This window comes from Phaenicophaeus curvirostris, chromosome 8, assembly GCF_032191515.1.
Source record: "Phaenicophaeus curvirostris isolate KB17595 chromosome 8, BPBGC_Pcur_1.0, whole genome shotgun sequence".
Classification (NCBI taxonomy): Eukaryota; Metazoa; Chordata; class Aves; order Cuculiformes; family Cuculidae; genus Phaenicophaeus; species Phaenicophaeus curvirostris.
Genome location: NC_091399.1, coordinates 16445833 through 16467137, shown reverse-complemented (window position 1 = coordinate 16467137; position 21305 = coordinate 16445833). Strand labels below are relative to the sequence as shown.

Here is a 21305-nt window from a genome sequence, read left to right as displayed (position 1 = left end):
CTGCTCAGTGCTGGGGGTGCTCATTAAACGTCCTCTGGTTCGTAACCATCCATCAATTGGGCACTGGAACAGGCTGCCCAGGGAGGGGGTTGAGTCCCCTTCCGTGGAGGGGTTTAAGGCGCGGGTGGACGAGGTGCTAAGGGACATGGTTTAGTGTTTGATAGGAATGGTTGGACTCGATGATCCAGTGGGTCTCTTCCAACCTGGTTATTCTATGATTCTATGATTCTATGACTGGTACGTGAGGATGCCCCTGGAGCTCAGATGCTCGTGTGAGCAGAGAGACGCGAAGGGGGGATTTTTTCCACTTCCCAGCCACTTGTGAGGGGCCTGGTTTGTGCGGTGCCCTTGCTGTGAAAAAGCCGGCAAGCACTCGCAGAGAGAGTATTATGGGAGCTCTGAGTGTTGAGGAGGCGACTCCAGGGAGCCGAGGGGCTGGTTAAATACAACGTGAGCCGGATTCCCCCTTGTCAGCTCGGTGGGAGCTGGTTCAATGGATCGCTTCTCACGCTTCGGATGCCCCTCAGCTGAGCTCTTGTCCTGCCGCACCCCCAGTGGAAGCGGGAGCAGCACAGCCTCCCTTCCCTCCAGAGAGCTGATGGACCTTGCAGGGAAGTGCCAGGCCATGAAGGCTGCCCCTTTCCTCCTCTTCCCTTTCCTCTCAGCTCAGAACTAGGGACAAAATCCTTGGTTACCTGTGTGCGTTTGTGTGTGAGTGAAATCTCACGCCCAGGGCTGCACACGGGACCCAGCTTGTTCCCCTGTCCCAGGAGAACCTGCCTGTACACTGAGCCCCTTCCCGTTTCCAGGCTCACCCTGCACCATCCTCCTGCCTGTTTGGTTTGAGGACGGGAACGTTTATGTCTGTCCTCGCTGCGGAGGTGATGGATTGAAAGACGAGGCTCTAGGGTGTCAAGGTGCATCTGGCCCTGTGAAGGGGAAGGGATGACACCCATGTTCCCTCAGCCACTGCTCCTTACGCTCTATATTTTTCCCTTTCCAAAAAAACAGAGGCTTCTGGAACCATGCGCAACCCGCTTCACGTCACACGCCTGGGCTGCCTTCCCTCCTGCGTCCAGACCAGGACCCGCTGGTGGCTGCCAGTAGCCCAGCTCCACTCCGATTGACCAGAGGCAGCGTGGGCCCCGTTTCTGGGACAGCTCTCAGGAATTGCCTCTCCTGCTCTGGAAAACAGGGGAGGGTTTCGCATGCAAAACTGCAAAGGAACATACGTGGGCTTTAATTAAGAGGCTGCTTCTGTGATGGGAAAAGGCATTAGAAGCCACTGGCCCTAAGAGGGAGCAAAGCCCTCCCGTCTCCTGTGTAGCTGTGCCTGCTAGGAGGGCACCAGCATGTGAGCTTCGGTTCCGCACGAGGAAGGGGAGTGACGCAGCTGGGGGGATCTCAGTAACCACCTTACCAGGCCCTCTGGCTTTGCCAGGAAGGAGACGCCCACGTCGGAAAACGATGGCTCTCTCATACTCCCGCACTACCTGCAGGGGAAACAAAAGCTGGATGCGCTGCAAAGGGAGGGTTTCAGCAGGTGTGAGCTGCCGGAGTTACCTGTCCCTGTGTCCCTTTACCCCCGCAGAGGACCTGACACAGGACTGCTGGCTGGCCTTGTGTGTGAGCAGAGAAGGAGCAGCCACGAGACACCCAGGATTTGGGAGAGCAGCCTAGGTTAGAGGGGCCTGGGCTTTCCCAGGATGAGGCCAGCGTTCTGCTTCCTCAGAGCCTGGCCAAACTCAAACATCCTGAGCTAAAATTTTGCGTGCTGGTTGTTTGCCTCCGAGGGAACCGTGTGTGCATGTGCTCACCCCTGTGAGATCCGAGGGATGACACTGACACCCTTGTTGAGGGCAAGATTCACGTGAAATTTCCCCAGAAGTGGGAACCAAAATATGCCTACTTGTAGCCACGCTAGAAATGTGAGAAAAGGGGAAAAAGAGGGCAAATCCATCGGTACCTGAGAGACCAAACTCTCTTAACATTTTACATTCAAAACCTATTTACCTGCTGCTGCAGTGCCACTCTCTCTGGGCTGGGTGTACTGAAGGCGATGTTTGAAAGTGAACAGACCTGCAAGCTGTTCAGCAAAAGAGAAACCTAAGCCCTTGCCTGCTGATAATTCAGCAGGAGTATTTGAGAGGTAGCGGAAGATCCCTGTGCAGCCCTTTGTTGCAGCAATGTGCGAGGAAGGAAAGTCAAAATTAACGATGGGTTGAAGAAGTGTAAATAGAACCTTAGACCCAGAAAAAGCTTTATGCTCACGTCCAAAACGTGCCGAACCAGTGAGTTACGTCCACATCAGACACCGACTACTAAGCCTGGGGAGGCCCCATGACCATTCTCACCTTCATGCAGAACCAGACAGAAACGGGGAAGGTCATTATGATGAACAGGAAAGACAAGATGGTCAGAAGCCACTCACAGATGCCCAGACCTGGAGACTTTACTCCTAGGGAGAAATACAAAAGGACTGTGTTAGCAGAGGCCAGCTCCCAAAATACCGACAGCCTGACAAGCGCCCGGGCCCGTCAGCTTCAGTGTTGGCCTTTGCCTAAACCCGGCGCGTGTGAACCATTTGCTCTCCCTGGAGCTGGCTCAGGTGAGCAGGAGCTGCCAGGATGCACCGACAGGTTTCGTCCCCGCTTTACTGCCAGAAATGGAGCCGTGCTTCCCCGTGGGGCCTCGACTGGAGAGCAGCCTTCAGACTGAAGGCCTGCAGGCACCAAGCGGTGTCCAAGGGTTTGGAAGGAGCAATTTGTTGGCTGACCTGGGAGCCCAGAAGTTCGTCGGGAGAGGTGAGCTAAGGGCAAAGAGAAAGATGGCGAATAGGAAGTTGATTTCAACGTGCACAGCCTGAAGCGCCCTTCCCTGTCAGAGGATCTCAGGCCCTTTGGAACAGGAGTTCAGTCGCATCCCAGCTCCCTGATGCGGTGGGACCGAGCCGCTGGTGCTACTGAAATCTCCCTGCGCCCTCCAGCGGTCACACCGAGGCGTGGGGGCTGACTGGGGTGCTCGGGTCAAAATGACCTTCCCCATCTCCCCAAAGCCAGGACGGGGCGTCTTGACCTGGCTGACCTTTGTTGTGAGGGAAAACCTGCAGGTGTGGCCTGGAAATAGATTCCTTCTGGGGTACCTAGACCCAGAGGGCGGACCAGCAGTGAAGTTAGCGTCCCTGCGCGTCTCCCACTTAGATCTTCTCGAGCTCTTCCCTTCTTGCCCCTTTGCCTTTGGAGCTCTCTGCAGAGCCAGCAGGTCTGGAGGGAGGTTCACATGCCAAGAACCTGCGTGATCACTCTAGCTCTACAGCACCAGGAGGCTGTGAGGCTGGCTGGGGTCTCCCGTGTCTCACCCCAAGGAAAACTGTGTCTGTGCCAGGTGGGTGCGATGGCACTCACCGTGCGGAGTTATTCTGTGGCCGTACAGGGTCAAAGAGCCCACAGCTTTCCAGCCCTTCCCCTTCCATAATCCATACCTCCCTCTCGCTGCTCACTGTCCAGCAATGCCATTGCCTCCGTTTCATTCTTTGAGGATTTACACTATTCTTTGCCTAAAACTAGTATATATACCCACTGCTTTTGTAAAGCGTGAGGCCTTTTTCTAGAAGGGCATCCAATTCAGCGCCGAATTGTAAACCAAAAATGTTATTGCCTTTGCCTCAAAGACTTGATCCTTTTCAAGGTTTTACCAGTGAATGAGCGTTTCCCACTTGGGACACAGGGGGGACTCCCCATGCCTGGGATTAGGGATGCAGGGAGCTGTGTGAGGGGGACAGGGGGGACTCCCCATGCCTGGGATTAGGGATGCAGGGAGCTGTGTGAGGGGCAAGGGGGCACGTGGAGCCCAGCGGGGAAGCACAGCTGGTGCTTTTTGGCCCTCGGGCTCTGCCTTCCCCCCCTCAGAAGGGGGGCTCAGGTGCCACTGACCCGCAGGGGCTGCTCCAACAGGGGAAAATTCCCGCCTCCTCCTCCCCCACCCCGCCATTTTCCCGCCAGGAGGCGGCGGCTCCGCCCTCGCGGAGGAGGAGGAGAAGGAGGGAATTAGGGGCCCAGGGAGCTCTGGGGTGAGTAGGGGAGCGCTTGGGGGTACAGGGAAGGTTCTTCATGGTCTGTGAGGGGCGAGGGTGCATCCCCCTTCCTGGAATTAAGGATGCATGGAGTTCTGTGGGGGGCAAGGGAGCACGTAGGACAGAGCAAGGAGACCCCACGCCTGGGATTAAGGGCAGGGGGGTCTCTCTGAGGGGCAGAGAATCCCCATGCCCGGGTTTAGGGGTGCAGGGAGCTCTGTGAGGGGCAAGGGAGCACGTGGGGCTGGAATTAAGGATGCAGGGAGCTGTGTGAGGGGGACAGGGGGGACTCCTCATGCCTGGGATTAGGGATGCAGGGAGCTGTGTGAGGGGGACAGGGGGGACTCCCCATGCCTGGGATTAGGGACGCAGGGAGCTGTGCGAGGGGCAAGGGGGCACGTGGAGCCCAGCGGGGAAGCACAGCTGGTGCTTTTTGGCCCTCGGGCTCTGCCTTTCCCCCCTCAGAAGGGGGGCTCAGGTGCCACTGACCCGCAGGGGCTGCTCCAACAGGGGAAAATTCCCGCCTCCTCCTCCCCCACCCCGCCCTTTTCCCCGCCAGGAGGCGGCGGCTCCGCCCTCGCGGAAGAGGAGGAGAAGGAGGGAATTGGGGGTACAGGGAGCTCTGGGGTGAGTAGGGGAGCGCTTGGGGGTACAGGGAAGGTTCTTCATGGTCTGTGAGGGGCGAGGGTGCATCCCCCTTCCTGGAATTAAGGATGCATGGAGTTCTGTCGGGGGCAAGGGAGCACGTAGGACAGAGCAAGGAGACACCACGCCTGGAAGAAGGAGGTGAGGTCGCTGCTTATTGCCGATAGAGGGTTTAACCCCAGCACAGCTGGAGAGGGGAGTACATGGCCATGATGGGCAAACCTCTCCCTCTACGTGACCTGGGCTTCCAGTCCACCTTGGAGCTGGTGGCAAAAATGCCTGACGTTGTCAGAATCTGTCCTCAGGAGAAAGGCACGTTTCTCCTCAAAGGTGGGGTTTTATTGCCGTAGAAGTGGAGGAGTTGTTTGGAACCTCATACTGGTATGAAGTGATGCTCTAAAACCAGGAGGTGCAGAATGAATTGCCAGAGCTGTAGGTCACGTATCTCTGTCACTCTTTTTCTCATATAGCTCTGTTTAATTTTTTTGCCGTTGATGTTTTTACTGTGTCTTAATCTGCCTTTTTGTACTTTTCTCGTCCTTCCTCCTGGAAAATAACAGAGGCTTCCAGTTCTTTTTGTACATTTTGCACTCTGCTCTTGGTTTAGAAACTGCAGTAACGTTTCTGTAAGAAGTTCAGTCTGTATCAAAGAACTTCTATCATTTTCCCAACAAAACTTGCAGCAGATGAGTTTCCTTTTGTGATCCTGTATCCAAGAATTGGACCCGCCTTTCTGCTTGGATCTGGATTTCTAGGGATGAGGGTGCAGGTTGGTTCTTGGCTGTTTCATCTGGTTCATTTCAGTTCACAAAGGGAGAGTAAAAGTTACCCTGTTGGAAATGCGATCTAGCGTGATTGGTTTTGAAAGACACGCCTGCTTCTGAAGAGGGTGGGGAGAATAGGAAAGAGGAGGACCTTTGCTTGTATAAAGCTTTCAGTAGTTTGCTGTCTTGGTAATCGAATAATTTCTTTCTTTCTTTCTTTGGTAGCCATTGCAGATGAGATCACCAGAGGTATTGCAAAACTGGTTGCCAGGCAGGAGGAAAGTGTTAAGTCACGAAAGAATGATGCTGTGAAGGCACGTGCTGCTTTTCCCTCTAGGAACACAAAGTGTCTCCCTCGCAAAGCCAGTGCTCCCGTCCTGCCAGCGACTGGGAAGGCTGAGCTGCAGGATCTGCTGAGTTCCTCACCACTTCTGCTCAGGAACTTTGAGAGGGCCTATCGCAGACGCTTTGGCCGGCCGTTCCAGTATAGGTGATACGGATTTGTCTCTGTATTTCAAGTCCTTGAAAGTGTGTCCGATATCATTGTTGTTGAGCAGACAAAAGCAGGTTCCTTGCTGACCCTGAGGAAGTAGCCGGAAGGTGAGACAGCGAAGGAAGAGGTGCCGCAAGGTGGGGCGCGCAAAGAGGTGCCAGAAGGTGAGGGAGGGTATTATTTAACTGGAAGTATGTAGCTGCCAAGCAGCTGTGTTTCAAGTGATGATGCTGCCTTTCCAGTAGCTGTCGTAGTCCTGGTTTCCCTAAGCTTTAGCGCAGAAGGGCTGCGAGGTACTGTAGAAGCAGCTGTTACAAGGGTGTTGTTGTGGTAGCAGAGAGCTTAACTGGAAGTTTTCTACAGTTTGCCACTGTTTTTCAGTGCGAGGTGAAAGAAGGGATGTTAAGGCCCTTTCTGAATGCGTGTATAGGACTGGAATTTCTAGTAATTCCAGGCAACAGGTAATAAAACTAGAAGGATCTCTGGCACGTCGGCTCCGCAGGCTGGTAAAGCCTTCCAGATGCGCTTTTTGAGGCTGAAGCACTAATCTGAAAGGCATAGCTATACTGCTTCTCTGAAGAAGAGCCTGTAGATATCCTCAGCGTTCCCCTAACAACTATGAGAGAAAGCAGAGGATTGCATAAGGTTCCTGCCAAATGCCTGACTTTTCTTAGCATCATTCTAGGAATTTATTTAGTCCTTGTCATGCTTGCAAGAGCAAGTGTGTTTTATTTTGCTTGAATTTATTAGTACGGCGAAGGATGCCTCTCAAGCAAATCCCCGTGACTGTGGGTGCTACAAGAGATGAGGAAAATGGCACTAGTACTTGTACGCTTTCATGGCCAGGTGTATTCTCCTTCTGCTTAATATGTAAATAAAGAATAACAACTAAACTCTCTTTACAGCTGCACCTGCAATTGAGATGCCTCCTTTGGAACCCATCCGTGATGCCAAGTGGTTTCACCTGCCGGCAGAAGAGAAGTCAGAGCCGGTGGAAGGACAAGCACTAGATATGGGTGATGTCCTCAAACAAGTAAGTGGCAGGATGAGTGATCTGTAGCTTTGTCATGTCTTCGTCCAGGGGGTGATAATTTTTTTCACTGCTTTTGTTTTTGCTTGGTTTGTATTGTTGATGCACTGTTGCTTCCAAAAAAAAATTGTACCTAGTTTAGATGAGGCTGGAGGTGACCAGAGTCATACTGACCTGATATATAACTCTATGTGCCCTCCAGCCTAGGTCTTCTTCTTGTCTCTTTCTGGTCTTGAGATCTCTGTTGGAGATCGTCCAAAGCCAGTAAAGCATAATCTTGTTCCCCAATAAGAGTGGAGACAATTCTTTTTGTGTTCTTAATAGCCTTCTTCTGAGAGTAGCTGTGTGACATTGCCCCTGCTGCAGTAGCGTGGGTTTAAGTGTCTAGCAGCTACGTGGCAGAGCTGAGGAATGGTCCTTGGAGACCTCAGTGCTGTCGTTGCCACTCTGCTCTTTGGTTGGACTTGAAAGTTTTGTTGCTGTTGTTGTGGTTTAGCAATGTATTTTTAGAAAGGGATGGAGAAGTACAGAGGCTCTGACCTGCCAGACCTGCTTGGGAGAATTTCTTTGTGCCCCCTCTATTTTTTTTTCCTCTTTTGAGCATCTTTAGGCCTTTGTTTTCTCAGGAAAGTTCTCCTGCTGCGAATTATTTCCTCTGCCAAGCTCATCTGGTGGTTCTACACAACTGTACAGTTGGAGTACCTAGACAGGGAAAGGGTTGCAGGGATTCTTTCTGAATTTGGTGTGCTGTTCACTTAATGAACTTGAAAGCTTAGGGCTACGAGTTGGATGAAGTCCGTGGGGAATTTCCCTAGATCAGACAAAGTCTGCTTGTGGGAAGGGTAGAAAAGGGAGAGAGATGGTCCACGTAGCCCCATTTTTTTCTTGTTATGTGTCGCAAAGGGAATCTGTTTAAAGATTCTAGCAGGGCGAGTCTTGGAACGTGTTTGTACAACTCGTGTTTGTCATGAAGCACCAGTTTTGCTGGTTTGTTTTAAAAGTGCCCTAGAGAGGAGGAAAGTGAGCTGGAATGTGTTTGGGTAGGCAGTGAACCAAGATTTCAAGATGCTGCAAAGTCGAGGGGAAAGATGCGACCTGAGTCCTGGCCTGCTGTAAGGTATGGAAGTATCTGGTGATGAGACGCCAATAGCGGAAGCGTTGTAAGGGACAAATGAGGGACAAGGGCCGAGTCAATCTGCTCGGCCCCGAGAAGGGTCAAATATATAGAGCTGCTGCTCTTGGCAGCTTTTTCTTGCCGTGCCGAGCAGAAGGAAAGTTGTCATCCACACCACTCTTGGCAGCTGCCGCTCTGGCTTAAGGCAAGGAGTTAGCCAGTCTTACGAGCCGTGCCTCTTCTAGGGCTAGTTTTACAGTGTGTTCGGTTGTTTACCTTTTTCTTATAATTTTCTTGCTATTTTGTGAAGGTGTTTTTTAAGTAGACATTTCTACGTCTTTCAAAGGAATGTCTGTTGTCTCTGCCAACGTGTGAACTACGTGATAAACATCACGTGTGCCCGTAACAGTCTGACACGAGGAGCTTTCATGGAGCAAACCTGTCCCTTGGCAATATCACTGTTGACTGGCACTTCTGGGAGGAAATCCATGAAATGTAAGGGGATTTTAGAGGTGCTGCTGCTGCTCAGGCAAGAATTCCCTCAGGTACTCTTTAACTCAAAAATGTTAACTGCCTGGTTAACTCAATGTTTTAGTCAAAGTTTTTAACAAAAAGAATTCAAGGGTGTTCTTCCTCGCTCAGTCTGCAGGAGAGACTCTAATCTGCTTTTTTAAAAAACGGTTCGAAGGGCTAGTATTGTCTCTCGGTTGACTGTAGCCGTGTAAGCAGTGGGGTGTGCTGGAAGACAAATTTCCTGTAAGTTGTCTGGTGTGTGATGCAGTGGTAACTCGTAGCATACTCACAATGAGTAAAACTGGAATAGTTTTGACTTCTGGACGCTGGAGGAGTGCTGTTTGTTGGCACAAACCGAATCTCTGGAGGCAGTGAAAGTGGCTGATGTCTGATTAAGGTTTCCATGCACGCTGGTTCAAGTGGAATAAAGTTTACAGCAGCTAAAGAATGATGCAAAATTGCAAGCTGTGCCAAGAACTGATGTACAAATTTGCCTAGAATGAGAAAAGAATAGGATTTGTAGCGTTTGTATGTTCTTATCTTTTGGGAAATAGCTCTGGTGTGTGTGAGATGCATTTGTGCCTTCTGTGTCTTGAATTGTTTTCAGATAGTTTTTCTACTTCAGTCATGTGCTCTTTCATGGGGACAGAAGATAGAAACAGCATCTTTGGGGTAAAATCCAACAAGCAGGTGGGTTTTTTTGGTGTGAGTTTTTGATTTTTTTTTTTCTCTTTATCAGTAGCCATTCAATATCTTTGTCTAAATACCTAACGTGTCATCAGTTCCTCTTCTTTATTCCTTGAAGGAATATGAGGAAGGTATTTTTGTTGCACCACTCTTTACACAGGAGGGAGGAAAGACAGAAGGAAGGTGGAGGGTGTGAAAATAGATGTTAGGATCCCAGGGACAGTTTTAATCCGAGTTTGCGCTATTTGTTGGGAATCTCTGATCTTCAGTAATTCATGGGTTCCCAGGAAAGCAGAACTATTTTTTTACCTTAATGCAGAGGCCAGTTATGTGTGTTCAGGGCGTAGCAAGACTTCTGAGCGCTACTTTCCTCTTGTCCCTTTGTAGTGTCAAGATTTAGATTTGAAGCTGTCAATCTTCAATCTGGCAACGACTCCAGAAATTCCCCCTGATGCTGTTCAGGACAGAAGCCTTTGCAGTTTCCCACCTTTGGAGCGCTTGTGTTTGGTGGGAGTCTTTGTGGAATGTATAATCTCTCCTAGCCGGTTCTACATCCAAGCGTGCCACGCAGAAACATCCGATAAACTCCAGGATATGATGTTTGAGATGAGGGGAGGACGTGCTATGCTGATTCTGTGCTATTACCTGGGTATTTGCACTGAGGGAACAGGGCACCCAGCTGTTTGTTACGGTCACTACAGGCTTGACTTCTGGATATGGAGATGCCAGTGCCGTACTAAATCACATAATCATAATGCTTCCCCATTCCTTTTATCTAGCAAGCAGTAAGTATCGCTAATAGTTTGGCTGTGTCCTAGACGGTCTTAAACTTTAAAAGCCTGGAAAAGTTGTGGAAAGGAACTTGAGGGTTCTGTATTGTTGACATTGCTATTGCTAATGTGCTTGGTTAAGGCTTTTACTTCCATCTCCAGCACTTACCAAAAGCAGCAGGTAATAAGCGTTAGTCATATCTATATTTGAAAGCAAAACCCCATCAGTGGGTTTGTCTGTCAGGTACGTTGTGCGTTTGGGACTCTTCCACTACGCTGCAGTTGCTGTTAGTCGTGTGCCAAAGTAAATACTGGATGTCCGTGGGGCAAACGTGTGGTCGCAGGCTGCAGACAGGTACTGTGTGTGTAAGCCAGGACTCCGGAACCTGGCTCGTAAGAAGCCCTGTGCCAAGTCAGGGTAATGTTAAAAGTGAACGACTAGAATGGCTGTATTTAGTCGCTGATTAGCGCCCATTAGTTAACTTTTTGTTGGACCCCAAGAATACAATTTAAATGTTAAAAGTTTAGGTTTGTGTATTTATTGTCACTTGGTTTAAGTAGAACAGAAACATAAACTATCTATTAGAACAACTCCTGAAAATCGGTCTCGTGGAGGCTTTGAGAAATGAGGATTCTTCTGAACCCTGAAGTGTATTTCTGTTTATCCATCTCCTGCGTCCTACCAAGCACAGTTTTTCATTGTGATCTCTGGCAGACACTGTTACTTGAGTAAACTTGTTTCTGATCGTTCTGTCATGCCTGAGTCTTCAGTACGTCCTGGACAGCTTTGCTGTGTAACGGTCTCAAAATGGTGGTACCGCGTTATCATCCACCGCGTGATCAATGACCAAGAAGCAGAGGTGTTCTACGCAGATTACGGAAACCTGGGAATCGTCCGAAGGTTTGCCTGGAAATGGTTCTCAGGATTAGCTGTTCCATCGCCTTCCCAGGGATGAGGGTGAGGCTGCTGGGCCTGTCACTCTCCAGGAAGACATCCCACCACGCAGGTTTCCTAGAAAGTGTCTATTTGGATTTTTTTTTCCCGTAGCAGTGCCTTGCAGGTACTTCCTTGCTTACATGTTAATGCGTGAGGTGACGTTAAGAACAAGATCTGCGGTGCAGATCACTCCAAGCCCTTTGCTTATCATCGCTGTGGGCTAAACCCTTTCCTCTTCCTTTATTCACTCTTGCCCCTTTCTGTCACTTTCGAGGAAGCTCCCTAATCCTCTTCCCTGAGTTTTGTGAATGGACGTAAACATCTCTTGAACAGACATCCTCCCAGTTGGGAGCATTTGTGGTGTCAGAGGTACTCGTTCTCCTCTGTAATTCAGTACCTTCCCCATATTTGCTTCTGCCCTCTCATTTGCCTCTATTCATGCCTGGCCATAGGCATTCTGTGTTTCAAAAGTGATTTTTCTCTGTCCATAACTTTCTTATCAAAAGAGGTTATGAGGAGAGGATGCTTGGGCAAGGGAAGGCATAAGGGACCGGTTGTTATTGCTATTTCTGCTGTGCCCCTTCTCTGGCTACGGAGTGTTTTCCAAAGCTGCTGTCGGGCTTTATTCGTAAGCACAAAATGCGATATGTGCCTCTCTATTCCTAAGCTGATCTTAAAACCCAGAAGAGGAGGAAGTTCTGCTCTTCTGCCTGGTTTTGCTCCTTTACTCCTGTAACAGGTTTTGGTTTTTTTTGCGTTGTAGGCGGTGCTACTTGAAGCTCCCTGCTCAGGCCATCCCGTGTTCCTTGGCGTGGGTAAAACCCGTGGGGGTACGTGCTCACATGCAGTTTTCTTTGACGTATGCATGACAGCCATCAAGTCGAGGTTGGCTTTTTCTCCTGACAAGGGCAAACCTTTGGAATAATTTGGGTCCTGCTGCTGTTACGTTCAGCGGAGTGTGACTGCCTAAGTGTCTGTCTCTGCAGGGGATTGCTCTTCCGCTGTCTGTTTTCCTTCCAGTCAGAGTATTCTTGCTCATATTGTTGCAGAAACAGATAGCTGCCGTTAAGCAAATGAACAGACTTGTTTCTTCCCCTGCCGGTAGTTCTCCCTGGTCCTTCTGAAGTCTTGCTAGCTCCAGGCCTCTGTTTTAAATCTGTCTTCTCTGACAGAGCTTTCTTTGAGTGAGTTGGTTTGATGCAGTCAGCGTAGCCAAAGGATTATAGAGGTCATAAAAAAAGTTCCTCCGTGCTGGGAAGCCTCTTGGTCAAGACACCTGAGAAATACAGTCTCTGAAGCAAAGCGCATGAGCACGGTTGATTCTTCTGCATTGTAAAGACATTATTTTAAAAAAGTTATTTCCTCTGTTTTTTTGAGGGTTAAAGAATCACAATTTTCTTTGCAGTGAAGCTTAGCAGTTTCCAAAACCTGACACTTTTAAAGTCTCTAATTATGTGATTCCAGAAATTAAAAAAGAAAGACGCAACAATATTTTAGGCAGTTGTGGTAAAAATGAGCGGTGAACACCATTGAAGCGTGTTTGAAAACAGACGTTTAGGGTGAAAGGGCTTCCCAGTGTGCCTAGCACTGCGGCCTTGGGGTAGTTTGATTTACTTCAGTGCTGGGAAGCTTGTCTGCCTGACTTCCCTGTATTTGTCCCTAGCCTGACCTGGCTTCACTGCCTTCTTGACAAGTACTCACAAGGACAAATCTCGGGCACTGGATGTTGATCTGTTTATAGTAACTTAACATTCTCGTTTCTTCTTCAGGGTTCACGGTCCAATGATGCGATTCTCCTATTCAAGAAGCTGTGTGATTCCAAGCTACTTGTGGGCGTCGTGGATGAATATGTGAATGGCATTTGTCATCTCTTCCTGTGTGACGCAGCCACTAAGGACGATATCTACTTCCACGCTGTCTTGAGCAGTAGGGGATGTGCTGACATCTGTGGGAAGAAGGTTCCTTCCCAGGTCAGGAGGGAGGTGTGTGCTTCTGACAGGAAAGGCAGGGAAAGGATTGGTTGGGTGCCTGTAGTGGAGAGATCTTTACCTTGAAGCAAGTAGTTTTGTGAAGAGCAAAACCGGTATTCCCTGCTTCCCTGCAATTTACTGTTTTGGGGCTGTATCCCACGGTGTCTACGGTGACAGCTTTCTTTTTGGGTAAGGTGGAATTCGATGATACAGCAGAGATGTTCTGGTTTAGCAGAACAAATTCTTTTCATCCTGACTTCTAAGAGTGGATTTTTAAAGTGGATTAGCTTGTTAATATTGCCGAAAAGGAAAATAGATGTTCTGAACATGAGGCCAAGCTGGGATGGAATTGAGGAGTTGTATTTGTAACTTTTCTAAACATTGTTAATTCCGGTAGGTTTTGTTAGTCATAAGTTGAGGCCTCCGAGTCATCCAGACCATGAGAGCAAGTCCATTAGATGTTACTGTCTGGCTTCAAGTAGCGCTGCATAGAATCGTAGAATTGCCAGGTTGGATGGTAGAGTCCAAGCATTCCTATCTGCCGCTAAACCGTGTCCCTGAGCGCCTTGTCTGCCTGTCTTTTAAACACCTCCAGGGACAGTGACTCAACCACCTCCCTGGGCAGCCTCTACCAGTGCCCGATGACCCTTTCTGTGAAATTTTTTTTGTCTGATATCCAGTCTGATATCCATTTTTTCTGCTAGCCAGTGGCACGGGCAGTTGAGTGAGGAACAGGGTAGTTAAATAATTTTGGCCTTTCCTGCTCTAGGCCCCGGAGATTGGTTGTGCCGTTAAACTGAATTATAGATATGGTCTTGGCTTACAAAGTCTCTTTCTTTGCCAGTGACATGTATAGTGCTGGACGGTGTAACCAGGGTAGATTGCATGTTGTGCCTTGAGCAGAGATTCAAGCTGTGAGCCAGCACAGAGAGCATTTATGATTTAGGCCCATCAGTGTTGCCTGAATGTCTCAGCTCAGTTTCAGCAAGAAGTCTGTGGATACGAAAACCTTTAGAAAGGTGCTGCAACAGTTTTGTATCTCAGCAGAAAGTCAGGCTTTGCAGCCCGGAGTGCTTGTATCTGTTGTTTCGTTTAGTAGATGCAGAATGCGTATTTTGGCAGGATTAAATCCAATAATTGTCTTTTTGCGTGTGCGTGTTCCATTTAGCGGGTAGGGGGCTATTGCTGGGTGATTTTATTGCTGGAGGGAGTTGATTTTCTTAGTAAGACAATTTCTACAAGAATTCAGAGCTCACACCACTTGTGGGTGGCGTGCTTCTTTGTAAAACCCATTAGAATTCTTTTTATTCTTTATGGTGGTGACAACTTACTTTTCTTGACTCAGCTGTTGGGGTTTTATTTGTTCGTAGGGATTTGAGGAAGTGAATCCTTCAGCCTTGTATCTTGAGCCCAGCAGAAAGCAGGAGAATGCTGAACCCGTGGAGCCACACCTTCGCTTGCAGCAGGAATCTTTGAACGTAAATAGTGACATAGCAAGCTCGAAGCTGGATGAGGATGAACTGTGGGAGCAGGTGAGAGTTTGGCTGCGGTGTGACTATCGTTCAGTGGAATTGGCTCCAGGGATCAGTAGATGTGTTGGCTTGGTCCTATGCAGTGTCTTGTGGAGTGGTTTTTTTTCCTTTGCTTTTATAAAAAGCAAGCAGAACCGTGACGTAACAACAATTACACGTGGACCATAAATACGTCCGTCGCTGCTTGACCTCTGATCCCTTTGCAGACTTCAGGGAGTCTGTGCTCAGTGAGTTCTCCAACCTTCCATGTGCACCATCGTTTTTGAGTTAGAGGGAGAATGGACTCCAAGAACTCAGACCAGTACCAGATCCCTGAGATCAGTTTGACTTAGCACTTTCCTAGTTTGCACCCCAGGAGCCAAGAGGTGGTGTGGTCTCCTCTAGTGTCTCTGGGGTTTGGCAAAGGATGTGTAATAACTCGGAGTGTCATTTACGTGTGGGAAAGGACCAGAAGAACTAGCGATGTCTTGTTTGCCTTAAGGGTCTTGCTCATTTTAAACTTCTCCGAAAGGAATCCATTTGCAGTCTTGATTGTTACAGGGGTTAAAGTTGTACACGACTGGAGTTTTTTTTAAAAGTTAACTCTAATAGCGACCGATACCCAGGTCTGGATACTGCTGTACGCCTTTGATTTCAGAGCAGGTTGAAGAGAGGAGCCCTTTGCTATTATTTAATGGATGAAAAAGAATGATGAACAGAGGGGTTAAGCAGGGAGTAAAATCCAGGTCTTGGGTGCAGTCTAGCACGGTACCGTTAGAAACACCAGGGGTATTGTTTTACAGGTCACTCTCTCTACTTTTGTGTGATTTAAATTGTAGTTTTTTCATGACACATTTTACTACTGACGCCAAGTAACTGTCAGCTGTTGAAGTGTTCAGCAGTGGGCTGGCTCCAGGGCTGTTTACCTGACATTCCTCTGAAACGTAAAAACGTAAGAGTTACTGTAATGTCGGTAACTTGTAAAGCGGTCATTTTAGCCAGGTTTTATTTTAGCCAACTGTGTGTCTGGGCTAGGGAAACTATAAGCTGCACGTGTTGGATATTGGTGGGCTTGCACTGTCAATACATCATCTGAACTGAAGGTCCCAAACATCGTCTTTACGTGGGAGAAATGAATGTGACCGAGACTCTGCAAATCTGAGTTTATTGTGATTTTTATGGTAAAATCTGGTTAAGTGCAGCAAGATCCATGTGTGTAAATGTCAGACAGAGCTGGCAATTTGGAGACTAGAGGAATGTTAAGTGCCTTCAGGTTTTCTTCTGTTTTGAAGGGTCTTAGAATCCTTTTCCAGGAACAGTAATCCTCTCTTTTCTGCTATTCTGTTTAGTTGCTCGAAACGATTCCTCTCCTCCTCGGTGCATCACTGATGTCACCATCAGTATCAACTCTAATAATTGCTCAAAGTGTTTAGAACTGGGATGAAATACGTCTGACTCTTGGTACTGCTCGGCTAGCGTTTTCTGGGAACTCCTCTTTGGCAGTGGGGAACTCCCTTTGTGTTGTCCAATCTTAGATTTGCCTTGTCAGGATTAACTCGACCCCCTCCTCTGCCCTTAAGTGCAAAATGGCCGGACGCTGAGTTGTCTCAGCTGTGCTGTGTGAAGGCACTTCTCCATGGTGAAATTCCTCAGAAGGCAGCAAGCAATAACCAGAAAAGATTGCTCAGATAAAACTGTCCTTTCCAGGTGGTAAGTTTTCCTGTGGAGTACAGAAATGAAAGTGGGAGTCAGTAGCTTTCCTTGCTTTGTCTGTCTCCTTGGCAGTGGCACCTCTCTGCTGAGGAGGAGTTAGAGGGGGATGTGTGGCCAGCTTTGGATGAAGCCAGTGTGCAAAGCACAACGGACCGAGCCCCTGAACCTGCACAGGAGGATACAAAAGAAAGTCCTCCAGAGCTCATCACAGAGGCGAAGGTGAGAGCCCTGCGCAGAGCTATTGCAGTTGAGGAGGGTTATTCTTGGTTTTAGGTTGTGTGAATTGCTTTGACCTGTGGTTTTTGTTTTGTTTTTTTTTAAAGCGTCTGGCATGGCCTCGGGGCTGTGTTTTCCTCCTTGCTGTTGTTTCTGGTGTTACGTTACGGGTGCTCGACTAGTGCTCTGCTGGTGCATTGAGGTGTGGTGGGCAGCAGACTACTCTTCTTTCTCTTTCATGCACAGTCCTGAGGGTTACTGGGAGTCATTGTGGGGTTTTCCTGGATCACTCAGAGGTCCCCCCTGGGTTAGGGGGATGGGTTTGAGAGGGTGGCATTTTGGGCTGTGCTTTGAGGCATTGTGTGGCACCAGTAACACAACTTTACTGCTTAAATAGTGGTTAATGATAATGGTAATGAGTCTGGCCGGGCCTGCAGCATGGCCTTTGGCCTGCGCTCTCCTTTGGGTTCAGCAGGGAGCCGGTGTCACTCAGGGTTTGTCGAGTCACAGAAGGTGTTATAGAGCTGGAAATGGGAGTGTGCCTGCAAGGTTTTGGATATCCGCAGCTCCTTACCCATCTGGAGATTGAGAGTGACTGAGACAAAGCGCTTTGTAGAAGGACGAGGGGGAAGTTGGCTCTCAGATAGTCTAAAGCAGAGCTGGAAGAACTGGTGGCGCTGGGAGATGTTACCTGAAGGGGATGGAGGGAAAGCAAGCTGGAAAGGGACCTTGAGAGAAGGAGAGAGGAGGGAAAACCTCTCCTAGGAAGCGTGGGGAGAAAGTACAATGAGGTGAGATGAGAAGTAGGCAGATGAGCAGATAGCAATAGGGTCCTTGTGAGCTGACTTAAGTACTTCCCCACAAGTATTAAACGGCGAGTTCCAAAGCATAGGGATTTGCTAACTGGACCAGAGAAGGCCTGGCTACTCCCTGCTCCTCACGACACTCTCTAGGGTACCTGCTCTCATCTGCCTCTTGTGTGCTAACAGACATTTTTAGCGTCCACCCTTGCACCCTGTCTGTTTCTGCTTTGCTGTGGAGTGGCAGTGACGCTGCCTATCCCAGTGAGGATAGCATGGGTGGCAAGAGGAGGTGATAGTCATCTTTTACATCTGTTTGGTTCTTTTTTTTTTTTTTTTAAACTCTTGTCCTAGCAGTTTTTATTTTTACTGCATGTCAGGTGGGGATTTTACAGTGGGCTGGTGGGTATCGAGCAGAGTCCGGCTGGTTAATTGGATTCACCTCTCACCCAAGTTATTCTGTATGGGTGTCCTATCAGTACAGAATTTCTGCTGCCCAGCCGTGTAGCTCTCCGTGCTGCTTCAGGAGCACCTTGTGGTCCCCTGGGGAGGCCAGTTTATGTTGTTTAAATCCTTTTTTTTTTGTGACAACAATTGTTTTGTTGTGGGCTAATCCTCTGAACACACTTCCACCCAAGTGTGAAGCAGCTTTGAATGGCGATTCACCCCTTGTGAGGATGGATGGCTCTCTTCTGCTGCCTTGACAACAGAAGAAGCCTAGAGAGCAAGTACCGGATTTTTGAACAGCCGTAGTTGGGCAAGGGGAATAGTTGCTTGTCTGTTGTTTCGCTATTTTTCTTGTCCGGGCTGCGTTAACAAATACAAACATTGGCTGTATTACCTGTCTGTGGCCGAAAGGTGGGTAATCGTCCCTGGAACTTGCTTAATTTGAGCAAAAATGCAGAGCGACGGCCTCTGACTGTGTTCCCGCTCCCTTGCAGAAACTCCCTCTGCTGCCATAATTTGTTCTGCGTGGGGCTGCCGAGAGGTGAGCCAGCTGTTCGCTCTTTGCTAAGACATGGTGATTTGTATCTTGTGCTAACGTGTCCCTCTTTCCAGCTTGCTGTGCAGGAGAGCTGCCCTTTGGCCAAAGTTGTTAGTAATTACTGGTGTTTTGTTTTTAAATTATCCAGTTGCTCTCCTTCCAATTGAGAGAGGATACAGACCAGGGCAGTCGATGAAGCGAATGTACTAATCGTGCCTTCTCATGTGTTTTTGATATACCTTTGCAGACACTTCCCTCTCTTGAAGAGTCCTCAATACCAGTTGTCTTCTTCAAGTCGGTGGAAGACATTTATACCTACTCCAGGCAACCAAGAGGAATGAGCCAAGATGACCCTGATCAGACAGAAAGATTTCCCAACGAGGCCCAACGTCTTGCTCTGCATCCCGCTGTTCTACTTATGGCAGCGCCATTTCTGCTGGACGACCATAACAGTACGAATAGATTTGTCAGTAAACTTTGAACACAGCAGAAAACTGAGCAGCCTGTAACTGTGCTGCGACTCTTGCAGTCGCTGTTGGGCATCTTGGGACTAGTGCTGCTGTTTTGCTAGAACAGGTGGAAACGTTGGTGTTCCTGTGGGGTGGAGATACGACGATAGTAAATAACCAGATGCAATGCATCGGTTTGGTCTTTCGTGGGAACAAGTGCATTGAGGGTTATTTCTCTGATTTTTGCTGTCTTTTCTAGACTTCAGGCTGTTTTCGTGCAGAAGTCTGTTTCTCCATGCTAGCCCGTGTTCATTTCATACTGAATCTCTGACTGCCAGAGGTAAGGGACAAAAGCAGTTTTTTAACTTTGTAAGGTCCCTGTGTGGGTGTTCATCTTCCAAATGATGAAAGGATCCACCAACCTGTATGAGCTTTGCCCATTTTACAAGGCCAGTTGACTTGCCAAAGGCGGCGCCTGTTCTTTGTGCCTGGGAACGGATCTGTCTGCGCTCTCTGTGGAGTGGAGGCCCGGTTCTCTGGGCAGGAGCTACTCAATTCACATGTGACTTCCCCCCTCGGGGAAACGGATGGGAAATCAGATGTGAATTGAGTAGCAGCACTGGGAGGAGAGGGAGAGAGGCTCTCAGATTATACTGCGTTGGGCTTACCAAAGAGATGTGCAGTAGAAAGCCCTCTTGCCGTGACCCGGTAAGGTCTAGGCAAAAGGGACATCAGTCTAAAGTGGAGCTCTGAGAGTTGCCATTGTTGATGCCGTCTTTCTTTTCTGTGTTCCTCCTTATGCAGGGAAAGAGGAAGTGAGGAACAGACTTGCCCAGAAGTGCCGAGGTTGGCCTGTGCGGTGCCAGCGGGCTGTGTGACCAAGCGCCGTCTCTGAAACTGCTTGTCCCTCCTGTCACGCTAGCTGCCTTGTTCCCAGCTGCTCGCTTAGCCACTTGCGGTTCCTACTTGCAGTGGTTCCCCGGCCTGAGAAAGAACTTGAGAAGAGGGGAAGAAGGCTGAGCAACTGCCAAGGAAGGCTGCCTGGAGTAGCAAAGGCCACCGGTATGACCACGCTGTTATTTTCTTTGTTCAGAAATGTTTAATGTTTCAGGAAAACGGTTTGATGTGGTACTGATTTATTGCTCTTGGCTGTTGTTCTGAAGCACTGCATTAGAGTGTGACGTTGTGCTATATATCTTCTAAGTTTAGGAGAGGGAAGTGGACTACCTATCCCTCACTCCCTCAGCGCACAAGCAGTTTTGACGTTGTGTGGGGAAATGGTTTTTTGATTTTTGACTTCACGGATGCTCCACACGCTCCTTGCTCTTAGGAGAGGTGGTTGTATCCCAGCTGTGGCCTCAGTCCATGGTGATGTTGAGAACTTGCAAAAGGAAATCTCCTTCCCCGAGAGAAGGATGCTCTGAATTGTTGATGGATCGGGATGCCAGACCTACGAAGCATCGGGAATCCCGTGGTACAGATATTGAATGAGATCTATAAAGAATCCCGTAAGAAAAGGCTTGAAGCTTGACATTGGCCTTGTTTACGTAGCTCTTTGCCTGTGGCAAGAAATCCTCTTGGGCCTGAGTTTATTAATGCAGAGAAAAGTTGTGGGAAGAGATGTGCCCTGGCTGCGAATGCTGACATTCAGCTGCTTTGCTGCTGCCTGGACTGTTCTTCAGGGCTTCAGGGGCCGCTCTGCCCACCCCGAAATGTGCCAGAGGTGTGTTTTGCTGCTGAGCCCCAAGAAAGGCTCAAGGTGGGATTTAACACGAACGCTGAAACAGTTAAAAGCCCAGCATAAGAAGTTTATTGATGGTATGAGACGATCTTTAAAGCTGTCTTTCAACCCAAACTCTTTCAGGATGTTGTGACTGTTTTGTTTTGATTTCAGCATTTGGGGGTGGATTTGGATGTGAAAGGGCTAAAAAAAAAAAAATGCAGAGAGAATCTGGGGCTTATTAGCAGGGAAAGCTAGTGAAGGAGATGGGAGCAGAGAGGTGGGGAGCTATGGCTTGAGCAGGCAGGGGCTGTACAACCCTGTGGGGAGGTTTCTGGCTTCAGACTGGGGGCTTGTCTCACACGTTTGTCGTCCAGTGAAGGGAGCGGATGAAAGGGAGCTGAGCTTGCTCGGAGCACCGGGCGATGGGGTGTTTGTCCCAACAGCACCCTTTCTGCTGCAGCACGTGGGACCTGGGGCTGGGCTGGGGTGTCCGAAGGAGACCCGCGTGTCCTCCCCTGCTTGTCCCCACTGCTGCCGTGTCCCTGCTGGGCTCCACAGCTTGGCTCCCTGCAGCATAGAACTCTTCTTCTGTGGGGGATGAGGAGCTGCAAAGACTGCTGGGTGGGCAGCAGCCCTGTTCCCAGCTGGGGTTGCCTCCATCCCCGTGCCCTGCCTGGGATGGAGTGGGTCCTGCAGCTGCCTGGAAGTGTTGCTGGGGGCTTTTGGGGACGGCTTCCGCTGCGGCTCAGCATGGGATGTCCCGGGAAATTGGGAACGGGGAGATTCTGTCAGGGTCTGGAAGACAGGGTGCGTGGACACCAGGGGCTTCTATGTGCAGCAAGGGAGCAGCCAGCAAGTATTAAGCAGCGTCGGGACATTGCCTGTGACTTGGGAGCACCCTAACCTGCCAGTC

General features: G+C 49.1%; 1 pseudogene; it reads left to right on the top strand.

Moving 5' to 3' along the window:
- Positions 1-2340: 2340 nt before the first annotated feature.
- Positions 2341-19689, top strand: LOC138723319 (tudor domain-containing protein 5-like; annotated as a pseudogene).
- The last annotated feature ends 1616 nt before the right edge of the window (positions 19690-21305 follow it).